Below are 19,500 nucleotides of genomic sequence, written 5' to 3'. Positions count from 1 at the left end.
CTCTCTCTTCAAGCCTCTCTCTCCTTTCTCCCTCCAAAATCTTGCTCAAACAGATCACTCTCTCTCTCTCTCGCTCTCTCTCTCTCTCTCTCTCTCTCTCTAAAAGTTTCGGTTCGCCTCTCGGACCAGTCTCATTCTAGGCCCGAACCGGTGGTTGCTAGAGCTCTCAAACCTTCAAGATGCTGGTTATTTGTAGTGCTAGGGGCCTTTGACGTTGCTATGCACAGAGGAGACCAGATCGATGGCTAGATCTTCACCGGTGGCCAGATCTTTGTCAACAAGTCACGGTTGGTCCATTTTAGACCAATTCTTCCTTTTTTCCTTGAGCTGGTGGTTCGACTGATCCCGATCCGAGTCGTAGTGACTTAATATACATTCTTGGAGTCCCAATTGTGATCCGGTGACTTGATCTGATCGATTGCGATTAGAATCAATGAAAATCGCGACAAAGATAACAATTCTAAACTCGAATCCGATGAAGCGAGATCGAGTTAGTCGATCAGGGCTAGGATTCAAGATTAAGAGTTTTTACATGCTTAAGATTGATGAGTATGAATGTCGTAATGCTTTGTTGATGATTTGAATGGTAATTATGATTTTGAGCCTAATTTGTGATTTTCATAGGCTTGTACATAGGTAACTTGTTTAAGCTCAAGTCCTCTAAAGATTAGATAATAGACATCCCGAGCTTCAAAACGATAGGTTGTACGCCCTAATCGAGTATCGTTTGATCCTCGAAAAAACACCTCCGAAGATTAACGATTCTGCAGTAGTTTAGGTCTTATTTTTTCGGTTTTGATCCTGTTTCACCTTTTGGCCTTGTTATTTTTGTGCCAACTTTCATGACCATTTTTTGACAAAATTTTCTTCATGAGTTTGTTCCAAATCATCTTGTGCATCTTTTGTTTTTTTTTTTTTTCATGATTTTTGGATGTGTTCAGCTAGATCAGATCTACTTAGATCTACTTAGGTCAATATGTTCCATATCGACATTTGATTTTGTTATTTTTGTGCTGACTTTTATGTTGATTTTTAGAACAACTTTCCTTGATAAAAGTTTCTTGTACAGGTGTTTTGCATGTCCTGTATTTTTTTCAAATTTTTTAAATATGTTTAGTTAGGTCAAAATTGCTTACATCTGAACATAGGTCAGTCTGCTCTGCATTAGTCCGAGATTTGTTTTGATGAAATTGAGTCCATAAATGCACTTATTTGAACTCAAATCCTTCACGAGAGTTGAAATAAATTATATATATGTTCAATTGATGCATGTTTTGCTAGGTTTTTAAATTGGCAATGTGAATCAATTGCATGCATTAGATTAAAAGATACTGCAGCAATATGTGTTGGACATATAGATTGGTCTGTTTTGCCATTTTTGTCATGACTCATGTAATCTTAATTGAGTTTTGATTTATGAATGAGAAATATTTATAATCGTATGCTCTGTATGTGAGATTTTTGGTAGGATTTATGCATGTCTTGAGGATGAATGAAATCATGCTTGTTCTGTAAACTTAATGCTGAAACAAAATCTTGTCATATGTGCATATTTCCATGCGTGTTTGAGTCATCTAAGGATCAAATCTTACAATCATGCCTTACTGATGCTTGAACCGCATGTTGTAAGGTTTGCATAAGTGTTTAGGTCATGTTATTTGAATTTCATCTTGCACATTAAATTGTCTCACAAAAAGTGTTCATCACACTTAGAATTCCCAAGCATATCATTAGGAATCATGAATCATCTCATAATGTCATTTAAATTGTATGACATTTTGCATGCCAACTTAGGATTAGATGACTATCCAAACTTTCCGTCACATCCAATCCTAAGTCCCGTGTATCCAATCCTAAGTCCCATGTGATTTCTTCATGCCATTTGAGCATTCTTTGAGTAATTTTAAGTTTTGCTAATGAATGCTTATATTCTGTTTTCTTAATTACTGATGCAAACACTTTTAAAGATCTCAATCTTAAAATACCAAATTAACCTAGTTTGGACTCGAGCTCTTCTAGGAAGATGTAAGGCACACTTAGAAGTTTCTAATGCAAAATTTCATACCAATCACTTATTATTTGGACTATTTTCCATTTTTTTTCAAATTTAGATCACAATCTGGACAATGGATCAAATTCGGACCCCTGTTCAAACCCCTATTTGGATAGACTTTTGATATTTTTGTTCCATTTTTTATATTTAGAATATGAACTTGGCTTCTTAATGAAACTTGTTAGTCATCATGTTGGTTATGTTGTGTATAAAGTTGATGGTTTTTAGACATGTTTTGATAAGACAAATCCTTGTGATATTAGCTGAACGTCCTGTTGTTTTGACAAATTTCTAATGTGTTGTTGCTTGTTGTTTGATTTTTGTAAAATCCTGTATAGATTATTTAAGAAAACTTTCTTCATGAAAGTTGTTCATCATCATATCATGCATGTTAGAAAAAATTTTCATTACCAAATTATCATTAATTATTGCCTAATTTTGCTGTCTTTATATGTTTGTTCTAAAAAAATTCTAATATAAACATGATTATGATTGCTCAGTTATACCTTTTAGGTTAGTTTGTGCATAAAATTAGGCCACACCATCTCCATAAAAAATTTTCTAAATGTTTTTCATCTTTGTTGTTAAACAATCGGCCTTTTCGAATTGCATCTTTCAAAAAATACTTTGGTACATATGATGTTTCCCCAAAAATAATGATTTCCAAAAAGGGTTTTCTCCAAAACTCCATTTAGCTTAAGGAAAAAATCATGGTTTGGACCATATTCATAGCCTAGATATTCCTTAATCTTAAATATTTTCAAATATTTTTAAAATCTTATTTTGACATTGTTAAAGTCATGGTTTGAATTGTATTTAAAATGCCTACGATGCTTGTGAGTGCATTTATGTGAGCCCCAGGCTAGCCTTGGCAATTGAATTCCTTTCATAGTTGAGACATCACATTGTCTCAAAACTTTTCATGAATAATTTCGAGATATGTTTTTGAAATATTATGTGTACCCTTCATACATATAATCTCGTCATGCATTGTAAATTGCCTTTCTTTGTGATTGGCGCACACCCTTGGTAATAAGTAACCCGCAGACGGTTTACTATTGTTTGATTGTTGAGAAACAAGGTTCAAAAGACCTGCATGCGTGTTTAAATTTTTGCAATGCATGTAATTTTTAGATGACTGATAGGGTCGATGGGTGATATCGAGGGAAAATCCTAGGATCACATAGATCGCTTGATTATGAGACTTATAAGCGTTATTGGCCATGTGAGAATACAATCGGTCAATAATTGCTATAATTCACAAAAAAATGGATTGGGTAGGTGTCTTAGTGGGACCCTCGTATGAAAGACAAAGGCCGACCTCGAGGCCCCAAAAATTGACTTTTGTATTGCACTTCCTTTAAATGATTGATCTCGACATAATGTCTTTTTTTTTTTTTTTTTTTTGATATGTATGCTTGTTTCTTTCCATTGTATGCGCCTAGTTGTAAGTTTCTTAGATTAGATTTAGATTAGGACCCCGAAGATGGAGAAAGCGCGAAGATGGTGGAGGTCAATGTCCATTTCGACCATTATCATGTACTATTCATTTCCCCGACATATGTCTCGGGTTCCATTTGTTGTATAAAACCCGACGAGTTGTGGGTTTTCTTTCTTTCTCTCATCTTTTTTCAATTATTTTCTAGGATTGCATGGTAGATTTATTGTTTTCCTTGATTATTTACTTACTGTCTTGTAATTTTAATTCCATCGATTGCTTTCTTTTCTTGTTTTTTTTTTCTAGAAATAGAATAGAATGAAAATGATCAACCACGTATGATCACTTACTTTATGACTAATGATCTCGAAAATGTAAAAAGAAACGCATGGACATGATAGGAAAACACAACATACTATTTAGGTACCGAAAGGGCGCTAATAGAAATATTAGCGTAATTCAAGTCTTTGAACTTAGATATTTGGTTGTGTAGGAATCAAGGGAACACTTCCAACTCTCGATTAAGTTTTCTAGCTGACCCCCAAAATGAGGCTAGTGACGACTCTTGTCTTATTTTTAGGTTGTCATAAATAACTAGACTATATAAATAAACCCGTCGCGCGGGGTATGAGTTTCAATGAAACTCATTATGGTTTAACATACTCGATATGGGAGTACCCCAAATGATGAAGTGATGCCATCCTTATAGGCGAGGTGTACTGTCGAGAGGGCTACCATGGTAAAGGTATCCTTAAATCCGATATCAACACTCGACCCCTTCTTTTAAGGTGTGTCGCTCGTGTGGGTATGGACCGTGACACTCCGCTGTCACACGGGGTATAAGCTTGGGAGAGCTCGCGATCTTGTGGAGGGAACTCACGAGAAGCTTGATCCAAAAGACGAGGTGATGACGTCTTTTGGAGTGTAAGCCATGAGAGAACTCTCATGATCAAATACTTTTAAACCCGATCTTTCCCCATTTTCTCTCCTCGTTATGATGAAGAATTCGAGAGCGGCAAGATCGAGTTGCGACAGCCGGCAACTAGGCGAGGCTTGCCGGTGGCCAGGGGAGGCCTGCTTAGCCACCAGTGAGCCTCCAGCAAGCTCGTTGGTGGTTGGGCGAGCCTCTGGTGAGCTCACTGGCGACCGGCGGTGGCGGGCGATGGATGGTGACGTTCGCTAAGGGGCATCGGCAGACAGCAATAGCAGCGGTGGTAGCACTTGAAGAACAAGAAGAAAGAGGAGGAAAGATAAAAAGAAAAAGAAAAAGAAAAAAAAAAGGTAGATTTGATTTTAAAATTGTTTCCAGGAAGAAAGAATCAACATTTTTTATTTATTCTTAATTCTACTCCAAATTTGTTCCCAGGAACAAATCTGTTCCCCGGAACAAAATTTTTACCAAACTCGATTCTGTTTCAAAATTACTCTCAGGAACAAAAGAATAAAAATAAATACTATTTGGCCGGTTACCAAACATGCCCCTAGTGTCCTTTTCCCGAAATTCTACTAAAATTTCTATGTGCGTAGGTAGTGTTATTCATATTTCAAACGTAACAAAACTGTTTTGTAGATGATTTTACATATTGTTATTAGTCATCATGTGGTTTAGAACATTAATATTATCATGCAATATGGCATTGTCCAACAAGAAACACCTTAAAAAGTTGAGGAGAGAGAAAGCAATATAGAAGGTAATAACAAAGAAGAAAGGGAGGAGGATACCGAATAAATATCGAAATAAGAATATTGCTTATTACTTTAAATGTTGCTTTCTCTCTCTTGAAGACTGAAGACCGAGCAGATTGGAGACGAATGCTAAACATTCCATCAAATCTGTCATGTAAGCCGACGACGATTCCCCAATAAAACGAAAGAAAGAGAAGTCAAGTAATAACCCATCAATTACGTAAGGATTGACTAGTCCGTGGAATTTCCAGTCCCGATCCCCGGGCTGGCTCAGTCCGAAGTTAAATAAAAAGGCTAGGACCGAACTAAACTGGGCCGGTCCAGATGTTGCCTGCATTTTTTTTTTCTAATGGCTAAGACAGATTAGTTATTATATTGTTGGCCTCAATAATCATTTTTGTATATGTTTATAATATATATATATATATATATATATATATATATATCTAAAAACATAGTTCGAGCCAGTCCAAGCCATATTGGGCCTAAGAGAAAAAAGGGGAGTCGGAAATCCTGACTATTTAGTTATGGTTGATTTGAGCCAATCCATCCTTTCGGGCTTTTTTGTTCACCCCTTAGACTAAGTGCCAAGCGGAATGAAGTGCTATATTATGGGAGCCACTGTCGAACTTTATAAGACCAAAAGCAAAATAATACAAAGTGGGAACCACTTCCTTTTCCCATAGGGGCCACCCCTAGAACCTTACAAGTTTGGCCATCTGAGTATATTAGTGGGATTTGTTATATGATGATGCATCATCGAATATCAGATGTGTGATTTAATATCATTAGTATTTATTATCCCTAAAAGAGGTGATCAATCACTTGTTCAGTCGATAATTTGCTTCCTTGACATCAAGGCTAACTCACTAATAGAGTTTGTAGGCTAAAATTATAATATTTTGGACATTGACACCTGGTAACATATCGCCGTCCAAAGAGACAATACAAGGTTGTGATACGCGATGTGGGATAATATGGATTGATTTTGTAGTTGCACCATGTAGATATAAAGTTTATTGGATATTTGGAATGTACCTCAATTTTACATTAATTACATAATGCCCTAGAAATAAAAGTGCATCTATTAACTTAATAACGAAATAACAATTTTATATTTTTAATTATTAATCTGTATATAATTTTTATATGTTTATATATTAACTTACTTATGACTTTATTAAAATATTCTGTATATAGATAACAGATTTTCTATTATTAATTCTTAATTCGTATATTATAACTTTTTTTAGTTTTAATATAGTTTGACTAGTTCGAGTCATTTGAAGCCGGAGATCCCAAAGATGCTCTTTGAAGGTGTGGACTTGTCTGAAAAAGAATAACGGGGAGCCCTAAATCTCACCCTAGGCTTCTTCAAACATGAAATAGCTAGCCGTTTGATCCGGGCCAACCTATTTTTTTCGATCTTTTTTTTTTTTCACCTCTAGAGTTAATTGTCACACGGGACAAAGTCCTACACCTTAAGAGCTATTTCTTGAATCTTGTAAAGGCAAAGTGCTATATAGTGAAAACCACCTCATGAATCATCGAATTGCTTCAATGATTGACAGACGAACTAGAATGGCAACTCCTGATGATGCTCAAGAGCACTTTGTGTAATTTTGAGAAGAAATGATGGTGTAATAGAAAACTAAATTTCTTTTAATTGATTTAATTGATCTCACTTAATTTATCTCTTTCCATCTTTCGACAAACTTTCATTCTAATGTTGATTCCACACTTATTTGATGACTTAGATGCATTCCATTTCAAGAAGGACTTATCGCATTAAATACCATCTCAGCTCTTACAACTACCCTAATTAGATGGCTGGCCATTAGCAGTGGCAGAAAGGACATGGAGACTTGGACATTAGTGACCATGAGAGATGTGTTGAATAGTGACTAGAATAAGTAAGACACAATAGAAAACATAAGGTATTGTGTTTAATAATTTTTTTTTATGTCATGATCTTTTGGGCTAAGTTACGAGAAAGCCTCGGAGAGGGATTAGCTTCTTTGGAGGTATATGGCAAAGATTATACTTGCTGACCGAGTTGTTTTAGTTTTAGTGCTAGAATTAACATTAGGTATACCGAGTGCATGCACTCAAATGTGTTTGAACAATTTCAACTTAGTGAGATATATTGCTTCAATCTAGTAATTCGAACAAGTCATTCCATGGATAGTACTCTTGCTCCTAAACCGAACGAGACCAGACCATTTCGGACTTGTTTAGATTTAGCCCATATATTTTTTATTCTTTTTAAAAGTAAAATTAGGTCAGTTATTCTATTTTGGGCCTCAAAAGGCATTTTTTTTTTACATGTTTACTTTAACTTATTTATGAATTTATTGGAGTGTTTCTAGTATTATTAATGTTTTATCTATTATTTATGGTTTATAGGCCATCTGGGGCCTCTCTCAAGCCCGATGGCGCAAATTACCCTAGAAAAAAAAAAAAGGAGAGCCCGAAATCTTGGCTTGAGCCTATTTATACTTAAAAAATTCAGGCCTGTCCAATCAGGGCCACGGAAGACAAAGTGCTCTCCCTTAGAACTAAGTGCCATGTGGGACAAAGTTCCACATCATGAGAGCGTTTCTTGAACCTTGTAAGGGCATAGCGTTGCATTTTGAAAATCACCTTTGGAACAAAATAAACATATGGTCCAAATTTTCCTTACCTAACGGTTACACAGTTAATGGGTTTCTAAATAACCCACTTATGATCTACTCTGGTTGGACTTCAAAATTTTAAATTCATTTTCACCCAGTCAAATTTCTAACAACCCATCCCCAGATATATGAGTCAAACACCTCTAAGTTTACGTTTATTTAATGGTATCTCTCCCAACAATTTTATCCTTTTCTGCACTTTAAATCCGTTATTTTTGTTTTAAATTTAGGGAAAATTATATTATTCCTCTAAGAGATAAGCATTTTACTCTGAAGTTTCAATCTCACTCCTAAGCATTCACTTTTTATGTCCTCAGAGCTCTGTCTGCTTTTACATTAACCGAAATGAGAGCTCAAAAGATTAGATAATTTGGAGACAAATACACGCTCTCTATCCTCTAAATTCGAAATCATTGCATAAATTCAGCTTTAAACTATATACGTTTTGTCATGACTCGTGAGCCTTCAAAACCTAGTTACTTTACAACTGAAATTTTAGAAACTGTAACGACAGATGATGCAAGGTGCAAACCATCCTAAGAGAATACAAAGGTGAGGAGGGATTCTTTTATCTCCCAATAATTATAATTTTACAACGCACTATAACGGTGAGGAGGGACCTTTTTTTTTTGGGTGTGGCTATCTATAGATTTGGTGACCGTGTGTCCGAAACTCTAGATTTTCACGCTAGAGCGGTGGGTGAGGCTTAGAGAATACGAAGTGCAACCATGCTAAGAGATTGGGGCTTAATTATGTACATCAATCATGGTGATGATGAAATAGTTCATTGAATAACACGTGAGATAGATAAATGTGTAAATGTGAAACATTCAAATGTCTTGCATTTTTTTTTTCTTTTCCGTTGATATAAAAGGTTTTGCATTTACAAGTAAGATCATCATATGAGTAATGCTCAAATCACTTGAGTTTTGTCTAATGTCTCGTCTAGCGGACGACCATGGTAGGCATATAAAAGATAACCAAGGATGACTTCTCAATTTTCACCAGCGCGCGATGCTACGCAACCAATGTGCAGTTTCATGTCTCGTGATGGCCCCGACCTCTTCAAATCTTCAGGCCGTGAAGTACGACGAGCTGAGAGATTCATTGGAGCTTCTTCTCAGACGTAGATCACCTGTGACGACGCCTCCAAGACCTCAGTCCGCTATTCCATCGCTGTTCGTGGCCAAAGACAGACTCCGTGGGATGTACATCATTGCTCTGTTTTATTGAGTTGAATCCGAGATTTGTGATCACGGTTTTGAGTGAAACTAGAATGATGATTTTGGATCCGTTAGTAGTTTAAATACGTTCTGATGTCATTGAAGTTGTCTATATCGGAATTGACTCTGCGATTATGACTCTGTGTTCTAATTTTTGAACTATCCACCAAATATTCGTTAAAATGCCTGAACGAATTCGGAATGCAATTTTGAGAAGCGTTCTTATGCTTTAGTATCAGGAATGATCGTTGTGTGATGTACATGTTCGACTCACTTACAGCTCCTCTGTTTCCAAGTGATTATAGACTATGGCCGAGATCTCCATATGCCATGACTACTTAAATTGTTGTTCAAATCCATCCATATATGTTGTCGCTGGTTGAGTATTCTCTTGCTTGGCTGATTGGTGTTGTGGTCTTAATTTGGTATGTGCTTTAACGATGCTTAATAATTATGCACTTGCGAATTTGATTACACTCGTGAATTTCCTTTGAGCTGTTGCGTGGGCTAATTGAGGATTTCTCAATTGCGCTGATTGCTATTCGTCATAGTGGCCAGGGAAGATTTCATATTGATATGATAGGATAGAAAATTTCTCAAGAGGCAGACGTGCATATTGGCTTGCATCATAATGCGATTTTTTCCAGAAGATAGAACCGTTTGTCGTGCAAAATACATGGACTGGTGAATTCTGAATGAGTTAAATAGGAGAGATATCTTACTCTCGAATCTATTTTAGAGCCTGGAAGGTCTTACCTTGGATGGATTAGTTATTTGCTGTGAACTACCATAAAAATTATGAGGAAAGACGAAAAAAAGAGAGCAGTGAGGTGCTTGGGGAGTGCTTGTGCATGTATATGTGTAAATGAGTGAAGAGTAAAGAAGTGAGTATGTTGTAGCTAAATCTTCACAGTGCCATGCCAACATCTTCTCTGTTTGCTATTCATTCTTTGAGATTGTAAAGAATTTCGGTCCTCATTTAATCCGAAGTAAATTGATCGTTGTCCATCCTTGACATGAGTCCTATATGAAACTAATTAAATATTGAAGTGTGTTTGCCAAATTTGAGTGCAACCGTGTTGATTCTGCTGTTCATATGCTTATTGTTGGATCAAACTTGTTATTCTCTTCTTGTTGGATTAGACTTGTCATCCTTTCTGCTAGTGCTTACAATGTTATGTTTACTGGACATGTCTCCCTTGTGAATGAGCAGTGGAGTCTACTGAAATCCGCTGAATATTCTGCCGAGAGCTTGTCTCTCAAAATGGAAGCTCAGGAAGGTCACTGACTGCACTTGACAAGGTCGCAATCATAATTATGGACTCTCTATCCTTCTCTCTGCATTTAGCTGCCTTCATCACATGCGTTTCTTCTTTTCTGTCCGCTGTTCACATCTTTGTTGTTGCTATGTTTCAAGGCCCTGCAAGGACGAAATCAAAGTTATCCATCACTGGGTGAAACTCCTGCTCTTTCCGTATCTGCATTGCTTTCAACTTGAAAGGTTCGAGTACGGGTATATCCATGTAAATTTGGTGAGGAAAGATCAATTCAGTACAGGTGAACCTTCTTTTGCCTATTCTCTCTCTCTCTCTCTCTTCCGTTGCTATCCTGATTAGGTATTACGATGTGATCGTATATAGAAAGCTTGACGTGTTGTATCTTTCTAATTCCCCAAAAAAAGGAAGTAGCCGCAGTTCTTTGGGGAATTATTGATTGCTTTAGGGGAATCAATGTCTTGCGATTTGTGAAACTAAGTTTTTAGTAGGGTTTGCTTAACATTTGCTTTTCTTCAGTCCTACCAAAACCCCTCTGGCATGTGATGAAGCTACATCAGTACGATCTCTTACCTCAGCATGATGATTTAGGAGATTGTTATGGTGAATTGGTGATGATTTTTCAACGGATAACCATATTGCTGTGCCTTGAACTGGCTGTCATCACCATTCCTTTGCTGGTCACCTCTTTTGGCTGTAAATTGAATTGATCTGAAGCCCATCCAAGTGTTGTTCTAATTACCCGTGATGTTGCTGTTCGTATGTTGATGATTTCTTCATCATTGAGCATGTTTATTACCAATTGCTTTGTCTGAGGTAATACTGAAATTCACGGAGTATCTCAGTGAAAATTTGATTCAGAGGAGGGACCGAGAATAAGATAAGAAAACGAAAATAATAAAAGAAAAAATTCTGGAAAATAAAAATGGAAATTTGGTTGGAAAAATAGGCATTTATTAGGTTGTTAGATTTTAGTATTAGAATTAGCTGGTTTTGGAAATTATGGATGCATGACACGTTGCGCATAAAAGCAACTTAAGCAGATTATTACTAGCAAATTAGAAGTAATCTGCAACTGCTTGAAATGGCTTTGGCAGATTTCAAGTACGCTTGCTCTTTCGACTTTTATGCTCTATGCCAGTAGAGGAAGGGCACATGTGATGATTGTTAGCTAGTTGTTGGCTAATTGTAAGCTAATTGCAGGAGAGCACTGTTTTCTTTTTTGATTTACCAGGATGTGGTCAATCTTCCATTGCTTTGTTAACAAATATAGCCAAGGCCACTTATATCAACTGTCTCTACTATATTGACCAAAAAAGTAAAGAAAAGAAAAGTTTATAATCTATAAAACAAACTTGCGAGAGCAATTTCAACCTCAAACTTCCATAGAAAAATTCTGGAAGGACGTTGATTGTTATGATGAATTTCAATCGTTAGGTAGTGTTCAAGATTATGTGATGTTATGTGGATTGTAATTGGTTTCAATTGATTTTGGTTTTATCGTTAATTCCTATGTTAGTTAATTTCTTCATTAGATTGCTTCCCTATTTGTGTTTATTTTTCTGGATATAAGTGCCCGTATAATGTAAAACATTATTCAATAAAGCAACGCACGATTCAATATTTCCTTACATACTGACTTGGTATTATAGCTAGATTGTTCCTATTTTGATCTCAATCCATGAAGCCTACAGCGCCCCTGATATTGTTGATCTTAATGCCAAACTTGAGCTTGTTGATGGCATGCTATTGTAAGACGTTACACTTCATTGACAGTTGGTCAATAATGTAGAATATCTTTTCTGGTAACTTGCTCGAACATAGCCTAGATTGACCATGCTATGAGTCAGTTTATGATTGATTTTCATTTTCCCAATTATGCTATCGTGTTACCTATTTTATACTAGATCCAGGGCATTGTATTTTATTTCCTTCACCATCCCTATTTATGTCTCTTGGATGCAGATTCATTGTACGCATTGATTTACTTATTTGCTGTCTCCAACACAAGATCAAAACACGAGTCTCTCTTCTTGATTTTACAGCTTACCCAATCACTCCTCAAGATCCCAACACCGATCTCTCTTCTTCTCCCCATCTTTCTCCCCCCTTATCGAGCCCCCACAACCACACGTGGCTTGTGTCATTGACATGCCTCTGGTGCCACCATCAATCTTGACTTTCCTCGCTCCGCCATTCAATGCCGGTGCCTATGAAGGGTCATGTCATGCTCCATTCACTCTCTCTCCCCTATCACTTCAATGTCAGTCGTCATCCCTGCTTTCGTGTAGCTATCTCTCTCCCTCTCTTGGATAAGGATAGATGAGCTCACCTGAACGTCAAGTTTATGCCTTTGGTGGGTCTCAAGACCCCTCGTTGAGCTCCCCTCATCATTTACAATTACTTTGTCGACAATGACGAAATTAGAAGGTCATCTCAAGATTTGGGGATGCCTCATGTAACATTAGGCTAGTGGGCCCCAAAAGAAGAAACAGAAAACGAAGTTTTAAAGGCTCCAAAAGAAGAAACGGAAAAAGAAGTCGAAAAGTTAATAACGCAAGAGAAAGAAAAAGGAGATGGGAGAGGGCTCGGCTAAATAGAAGCTGAGAGTTTCCTCGACCAAAAAGAAAAGAAAGAAAGAAGAAGAAGAAGAAGAAGAAGAAGAAGAGAAAAGGGAAGAAAGGAAAGAAGTTTTGGCACGTGCACGCCTCGGATGCCTTGCCAAGCCAACTCGACTCCATAACCCGGTAAGAGATCAAGCCCCTCGTTTGTCCGATTGAAGTAATTTTTGGATTTAGGACTCAAATTCGGAATTTTTGGAAAATCGTGCGGCGAAGTCTAATTTTGGAGTTGTTGAGCTGCGTATTTTTGTAAGAATGGTAATTTAGGGTGTTGTGGAGCCGTGAGATTTTATGGATCATGATTTGAGCTTATAGTTTGTCTGAAACAAAATTCCAAAGTTTCCCGCGCGCAGTGAACAATACGTGTCCAGCAGCTTTGGGCCCGTATTTTGTCATTTTTCGGCTTGATTTTGGGATGGCCAATTTGGGATTCTTGTAATATGTGTCAAGGGCTCTCTATTGACTATAAGTACGTTCGGATCGGGGTTCAGAAGATAAAGTTAAGGCTCGATCAAGTTTTGCGCTTAAACTTCATGTTGCGAATGGCTTAAACAATCGCTTTGGTTATGCGACTTGTTAGCGCGCAGAAGTCCTTTTGTTAAGGTTAAGGCGTAACTGAGTCATTTTGTAGTCGAGATAGAATTTAATTAGGTTTTAACATTATTCTTCGGTTATTTGATAGGGCCTTGAGTTCGACGATACAAGTATCGTTTGTCGTTTGATCATAGACAACAAGGTGAGTGGTACTATATCTTTTTTGGTTTTATAAAATCATATCTTGAAGTATGCATGTATATATATTGAATCAAGAAGAGCATTTTTATTGCATAAAAGTCAGATCGAGCAATTGCTACTCTTTGGTTGATTGTGAATGTTTGAAAAACATGTTATACAAGGTTTGTGGAGAAACATATATGAAATTGCTTTGCGACTGATTTATGGAAAGGTTTAGGATGATTTGAAAAACGGATATGAAATGGATGATGGGCTATGTTGCAAAATGTTATTTGTTTGGTTTAAGATATTGATTTATGGATTGGATTTTTGGTATTGGAGAATGGTTATTTATGCTCAATATGACTGTGAACCCAGTGAGGGGTTTTTGGGGTATGCATACCAGGTTTAGGATATCCTTCTGAGCCTAGCCACCGGCTTTGTAGGTGGAGACCTTGCCAAGGGGAGAATCTTGGTCGCCTTGTCACAAGGCGTTGTGTCGTGACCATAGTTAGTTATTGAGCAAAAGATTGATCAATGGATAGACCATTGATATGTGTTTTTGATGGAGATTATTCAATGGATTCAACCATTAATACTTGAATTTTGATGGCGATTCAAATGAGTTTTCCATATTACTATAAATCTTGATGATAAGAAATAACTCTTATAAGATTCAATACTTATTTTATATATTGAGTTGGCTTATGAAGTTTGGTATTGTTTTGTATACATGCATAGTGGTTGTTCGATTTGCTTAGAAGATATGTACTACTCACTGAGCTGTGGTTGCTCATCCCATTCCTCCTTTGATCTTTTCAGGTTCCTCAGCTAGTGGCGAATAGAGCGAGTGCGCCGTCGTGGGAAACTTTTGGGGAGTTCTATTTTGTTTTTGGTATGGTTTAAGGAAGTGGTGCAAATGATCTTTACTAGTGGTTGAATCGTCTAAGTTTTGAAGTATATCCTTTTCTCTTTTTGGTGGATTATAGAAACTCTGATGTTGCAACCAATTTGAAGGTTTATCTGATATTTATATATATAAGTTAATATCAGTTTGTAGGTTGTGTTTGAGGCTGCGTCCTTTGTAAAGAAGGACGGCCGTGTCATCCCCATTCTTTGTAGTTTTTGGGGGTGTGACACCTCATCCATCTGCCTGTCCATTGAGATTGAGGTGAGATCTCAAAGGCCATGGCCAGATCAGGTCATCAATGGTGCTGCCGAGACCTTATAGAGATTTGGTGGTGAGAGAAGAAACAGAGTGAGGGAGAGAGTGTTTTCGGTTTGCAAATAGAGAAAACAAAGATGGTCGTGGATGACACGATGGAGATAACAACGAGATGTGGAGGAGTGACGGTGCTGACAAGTGACCATAACGGCCAGAGACGGTGGCTAATGGTGAAGAATGAGAGGGTTGATTGAGTAGGAAGACTTGATAAAAATTATTAGACAAAGTGATGAGCACGCTAAGAAGTGCAACAAATATAGGTCCATGTTTCCTTTTTGATATTGTCTTGTTTATGTGTTTGTCAACTTTGTATCTCCATTAAATGACATGGCAATGAAAAAGGAGGTTTGAAGAGTAGGTAGGGGATACTTGATAAGTACACTAGAAGTATCAAAAGTTGTGTACGGCACTTACTTTAGTGTCAAAAGTTTTTGACAACTCACTTAAGTACTAAATTAGAGAAAAAATGATCACTTAAGTGCCAAATTGATTACCTGTCATTCAAAATTTTAAAAAATCCAGTCCATATGGCATTTCCACATGGCATGCTTAGCACTGAAGTGATCGTTTTTAAATAACAACTACCACCAAAATGATCACTTTAAACAAAATTTGGCACTTAAATGATCATTTTAAATAAAATTTTGCATTTAAATGATCACATTTTACAACTTTCGGGCTACTTCATTTATGTGTTATATGCTAAGTAGGTATGCCAGCGAACTATGTGGGACTGAGAAATTAATAAAATATAGCTACGTTGGATTTCCGGCCATCAAAATTGGAGTCGGGACTTAAATGATCATGTTTTTAAAAAAGTGGCACTTAAGTGATCCAAAAAAACTTTTCGCATTAAAGTGAGCACCGTACACTACTTTTGACACTTCTGGTGTACTAATCCTTAGAGGACACACATGATGGCCTCAGGTGTTAGCAACATGACCACAACATAATTTCATCAGCAACGTCACCCAAATTAAATCAAGCATTGGCTTCTAGTTGATAGTGAGCCTATGCTCAATTGCGACATCGAGAGTCGACCTCCTTTTTTCCATGATCTTGCGATGAGGTAGCCTCCCTCTTTGTCCTCTTCAGATTTGATTGAATTAGTCACATAACTGTTCGATCAAGTTTGATCTTCAATTGATTGCGGCTTGATGGTGAAGCACACAAGTGCATGTGCGCAGAGGGAGAGAGAGAGGGCATATTTCGGTCGATGAGAAATTACTCAAATCATTTTCCTAATGGACATTTACTCTACTTTACATAGTATTTTACATCCCAAATCTGGACTGTTGAATTTGATAAGATCTAGGTGGGACTCACGTATTATCTAAACAATTTTTATGATTCAGATTCAATTTATTACGTATGTCAAGCTCATTATAATTTCTTTGTTATAAGACTTATTTATGGTGCGATAGACTGATACAAGATGCACTTCTAACCGTTCAATGCTAAGTGGGGATGTGAGGGCGTGCCCCTCGCATTTATGCCAATTGCAGAACCGTAAAAGTAGCTCATAAAATTAAAAACACAAATAATATGGATTTCTTGCGTGTATTAATTTAAAAACAAGTGGATGATAACTTAATGGAGACAAAAGAGAAGTACATGTACCTGTTAGATAGCTTAAAATAAGGAAAATGGCAGAGACATTAAAGAATGATCCATAAATTTTATCTTTTTTATATTTATTTATTTATTTATTTATTTTTATGGAAGGTTGATTTGTTAAGCAATAAATCAAGGGGCAACGGCGACCACGGGCGATGGATCCGGATCTTGCTACCTCTAGATCTGGCCTGGAGGGGTTGAGTCTCTAGATAAGGAGGATGCACCTCTAGATCGAGACACTCGCTGCAATCTCGACAGCGTTAAGGCGTCGAGGGTTGGTTAGAGCTCGTCAATGTCTTGATGGCGGCCATTGCTAAGAGTGATATGAGAGAGAAGTACACTAAAAGTGTCAAAAGTTATGTATGACGCTCACCTCAATGTCAATTTTTTTTTTCTTTAGATCACTTAAATGTCACTTAAATAAAAAATAATTATTTAAGTGTCTCAAGTGCTGGAAATTTGATGAGACAAAATTTTGATATTTTTTCCACTATGTGGCTTGCGGGCGGCCTAATTCAGCATAAAAAGCTCAAAACGACACGTTTAACAAGTTTCAGCTGCCTGCATGACCCAAACGACTTCGTTCAGCAAGAAAAATCAATTTCTTGCTAAACGATCGACTGAAAGGGGATGCAGCAGGGAATTTCTCTCTGGTTTCTTGTCTGGGCAATTCATCAAAACTGCCTCAAAATCCGCCGTTAACAGAGTCGATCCGTTGAAAAGCTGCAAACCGGAGGCTCAGTCGGATCCATTTGCGGCAAGTTCGAATCGCAGTTGGTATTGCCTTCTTCACCGGCCAAGTCCCTCGAGGCGGTTTCTGGAGCCGTTTTGTTCCGATCTACCTAGCAATCGCGTCTGGCAACTTTCCTTTCACAAGTTACGACCAAGCTTGTTTTCCCCCGTCTTGTCGAATCGACGGAACGAGGCTCACTGGCCCCGGTCTGCATGCGTTTTGGGTCTGCTCATTCCTTTCTCTGTGTCCTAGTGTTGTTTTCTGGTTATGGTTGGTTTTGGTCTGAATTTGCGGTCTGAATGCTTTCCGGTTGTTGTACCTTAGATTTTCGATGAAATGTTTGGGTGAGGTTCGCGTGCTTGTTCTTGGTTTCCCATCCAACCTTGGCGTTAATTGATTGCGGGACGTGCTTCGTGGCTTTATAATTTGATGAAACCAAGCAATCTTGACTGAACAACACTCTTCTCACAGATCTGAACCATGTCGTTCCTCGCCCCTTCTCTCCTACCCGTCACAGGTGTTGTTCATCGATTCTTGGTGTTGTTTGTTGAGGTTGTGGCGAAGCTCGTAGGTCTGGGTGGTGATGGGTGAGCATTGATGAAGTTGTAGCCGAGGAGTCCATGTACTGTGTGAAGCAGTGAGGGTGCATAAGGGAGAAAAGAGAAGAAAGACAGAAAAAAAGAAAAAAACTGATGTGGAGGGAGGGGCGGAGAAATGTACACATGGAAATTCATAGAGAACTTCTTTTTTTCCTAAAGAAAAAAATGTCAACTCATATTAAAATTTCAATTATAAATTATCACGTATATATTTTGGCCAAAATTTCTCATCAGGGGCACTTAAGTGATCCGATGAAAATTTTTAGTATTAAAATGAGTGTTGTACATAACTTTTGATACATTTGATGTACTTCTCTTGTGTGGGCAGGTAGTAATGTATTGTTATGAGGTGGGGGACGCTAGAGACAAATAGTTTGGTTGAAGATGGATGGTGGATCTTTGAACAACAACGATGGATAGGATGACTAGCTTTGCGGGCGGCATTGGAGGACGGTCAGTGGTGATGGATGGTATTGTAAATAAATCGGGAGAAATTATCTGCATTCCCCATTGGAGGCTTGGATAAGACTTGTTGGATCATTACGACTGGATAAACTTTATTTATGTCCCCTAATAATTTAATCTCATGCACTATTCTCAATGTCTTTAGCATTACTCGACATAAAGTCTAACATTCTTCTTATTATAATGTATCCAATTTGCTGAAATTTCAAACTTCACTTGAGCCTTTTACTTTACTTCCATTTGAGGAAAGGAAGAACATGCAAAACTACTTCCTCATGCACCAGTTACTAGTTTATCATTTCAGATCAAACTAGATTTGAATGGAAGGTTGTGCTGTCCAAAGTAGATGTTCCTTGATAAGTTCATTGCACATGGCAAGTTGAAGCCCCGAAAATATATATATATATTTTTTATAAATAGCATAACTGATCATAAAAAATATCACCTTAAACCAACATCAGCTAATTCCTTGAGCATCATGAATTCTCTAACCATCATCATCTCTCTTGTCTCTATTTCTCTCTTTCAACCTACTCATGTCCAAAACTCACCCCAAGACTATCTTAACTCTCACAATGCTGCTCGGAAGCAAGTTGGCGTGGTGAACATGACATGGGACAACACGCTTGTTGCCTACGCCCAAAGCTATGTGAACCAATGGGTCAGCGACTGTGGCCTTGTGCACTCCAATGGAACCTACGGTGAGAACCTTGCCAAGGGCACCGGCACATTCACTGGCACCTACGCCGTCAGCTTGTGGGTCGTAGAGAAGCAGAACTACAATTACAACACCAACACCTGCGAGAGTGAGTGCGACTGCTTGCACTACACTCAGGTGGTTTGACGCAACTCAGTTCGAGTTGGGTGCGCTAAGGTTTAGTGTAACAATGGGTGGTGGTGCGTTGTGTGCAACTACGATCCTCCAGGCAACTATGAAGGAGAACTTCCATACTAGGAGAGGCTTTTATAGTGACAAGCTTACCTATGGCCTATTGTTATATGTGTCATGGGTGTGACATAAAAAATAAAGGGAAAATAAAAACGACTAGCTTGATATGATTCATGAGCTAGTTTAGAAAAATATGGATGTATAACATGTTGCTCATAAGAGCATCTTAGGTAGATTATTATTAACAAATTCGCAATATTTTGCGAATGTTTGAAATGACTTTTGTAG

General features: G+C 37.6%; 2 long non-coding RNA genes and 1 pseudogene across 2 annotated transcripts; all 3 read left to right on the top strand.

Annotated features, from left to right (window-relative positions):
• The first annotated feature begins 9,839 nt into the window (after positions 1-9,839).
• On the top strand, positions 9,840-12,801 carry LOC120295631. Its single transcript, XR_005552999.1, has 3 exons — positions 9,840-10,377; positions 10,493-10,632; positions 12,315-12,801. It is a non-coding gene; the product is annotated as an uncharacterized LOC120295631 (long non-coding RNA).
• Positions 12,802-12,965: 164 nt separating this feature from the next.
• LOC120295632 lies at positions 12,966-14,627 on the top strand. The gene is made up of 3 exons (XR_005553000.1): positions 12,966-13,096; positions 13,653-13,706; positions 14,507-14,627. It is a non-coding gene; the product is annotated as an uncharacterized LOC120295632 (long non-coding RNA).
• A 4,171-nt stretch (positions 14,628-18,798) lies between these two features.
• LOC104441550 lies at positions 18,799-19,278 on the top strand (annotated as a pseudogene).
• The last annotated feature ends 222 nt before the right edge of the window (positions 19,279-19,500 follow it).

The sequence above is a fragment of the Eucalyptus grandis genome, chromosome 7 (genome assembly GCF_016545825.1).
Source record: "Eucalyptus grandis isolate ANBG69807.140 chromosome 7, ASM1654582v1, whole genome shotgun sequence".
NCBI lineage: Eukaryota > Viridiplantae > Streptophyta > Magnoliopsida > Myrtales > Myrtaceae > Eucalyptus > Eucalyptus grandis.
Note: the sequence above shows the minus strand (reverse complement) of the source record. Positions and strands in the feature narration are given on the sequence as shown.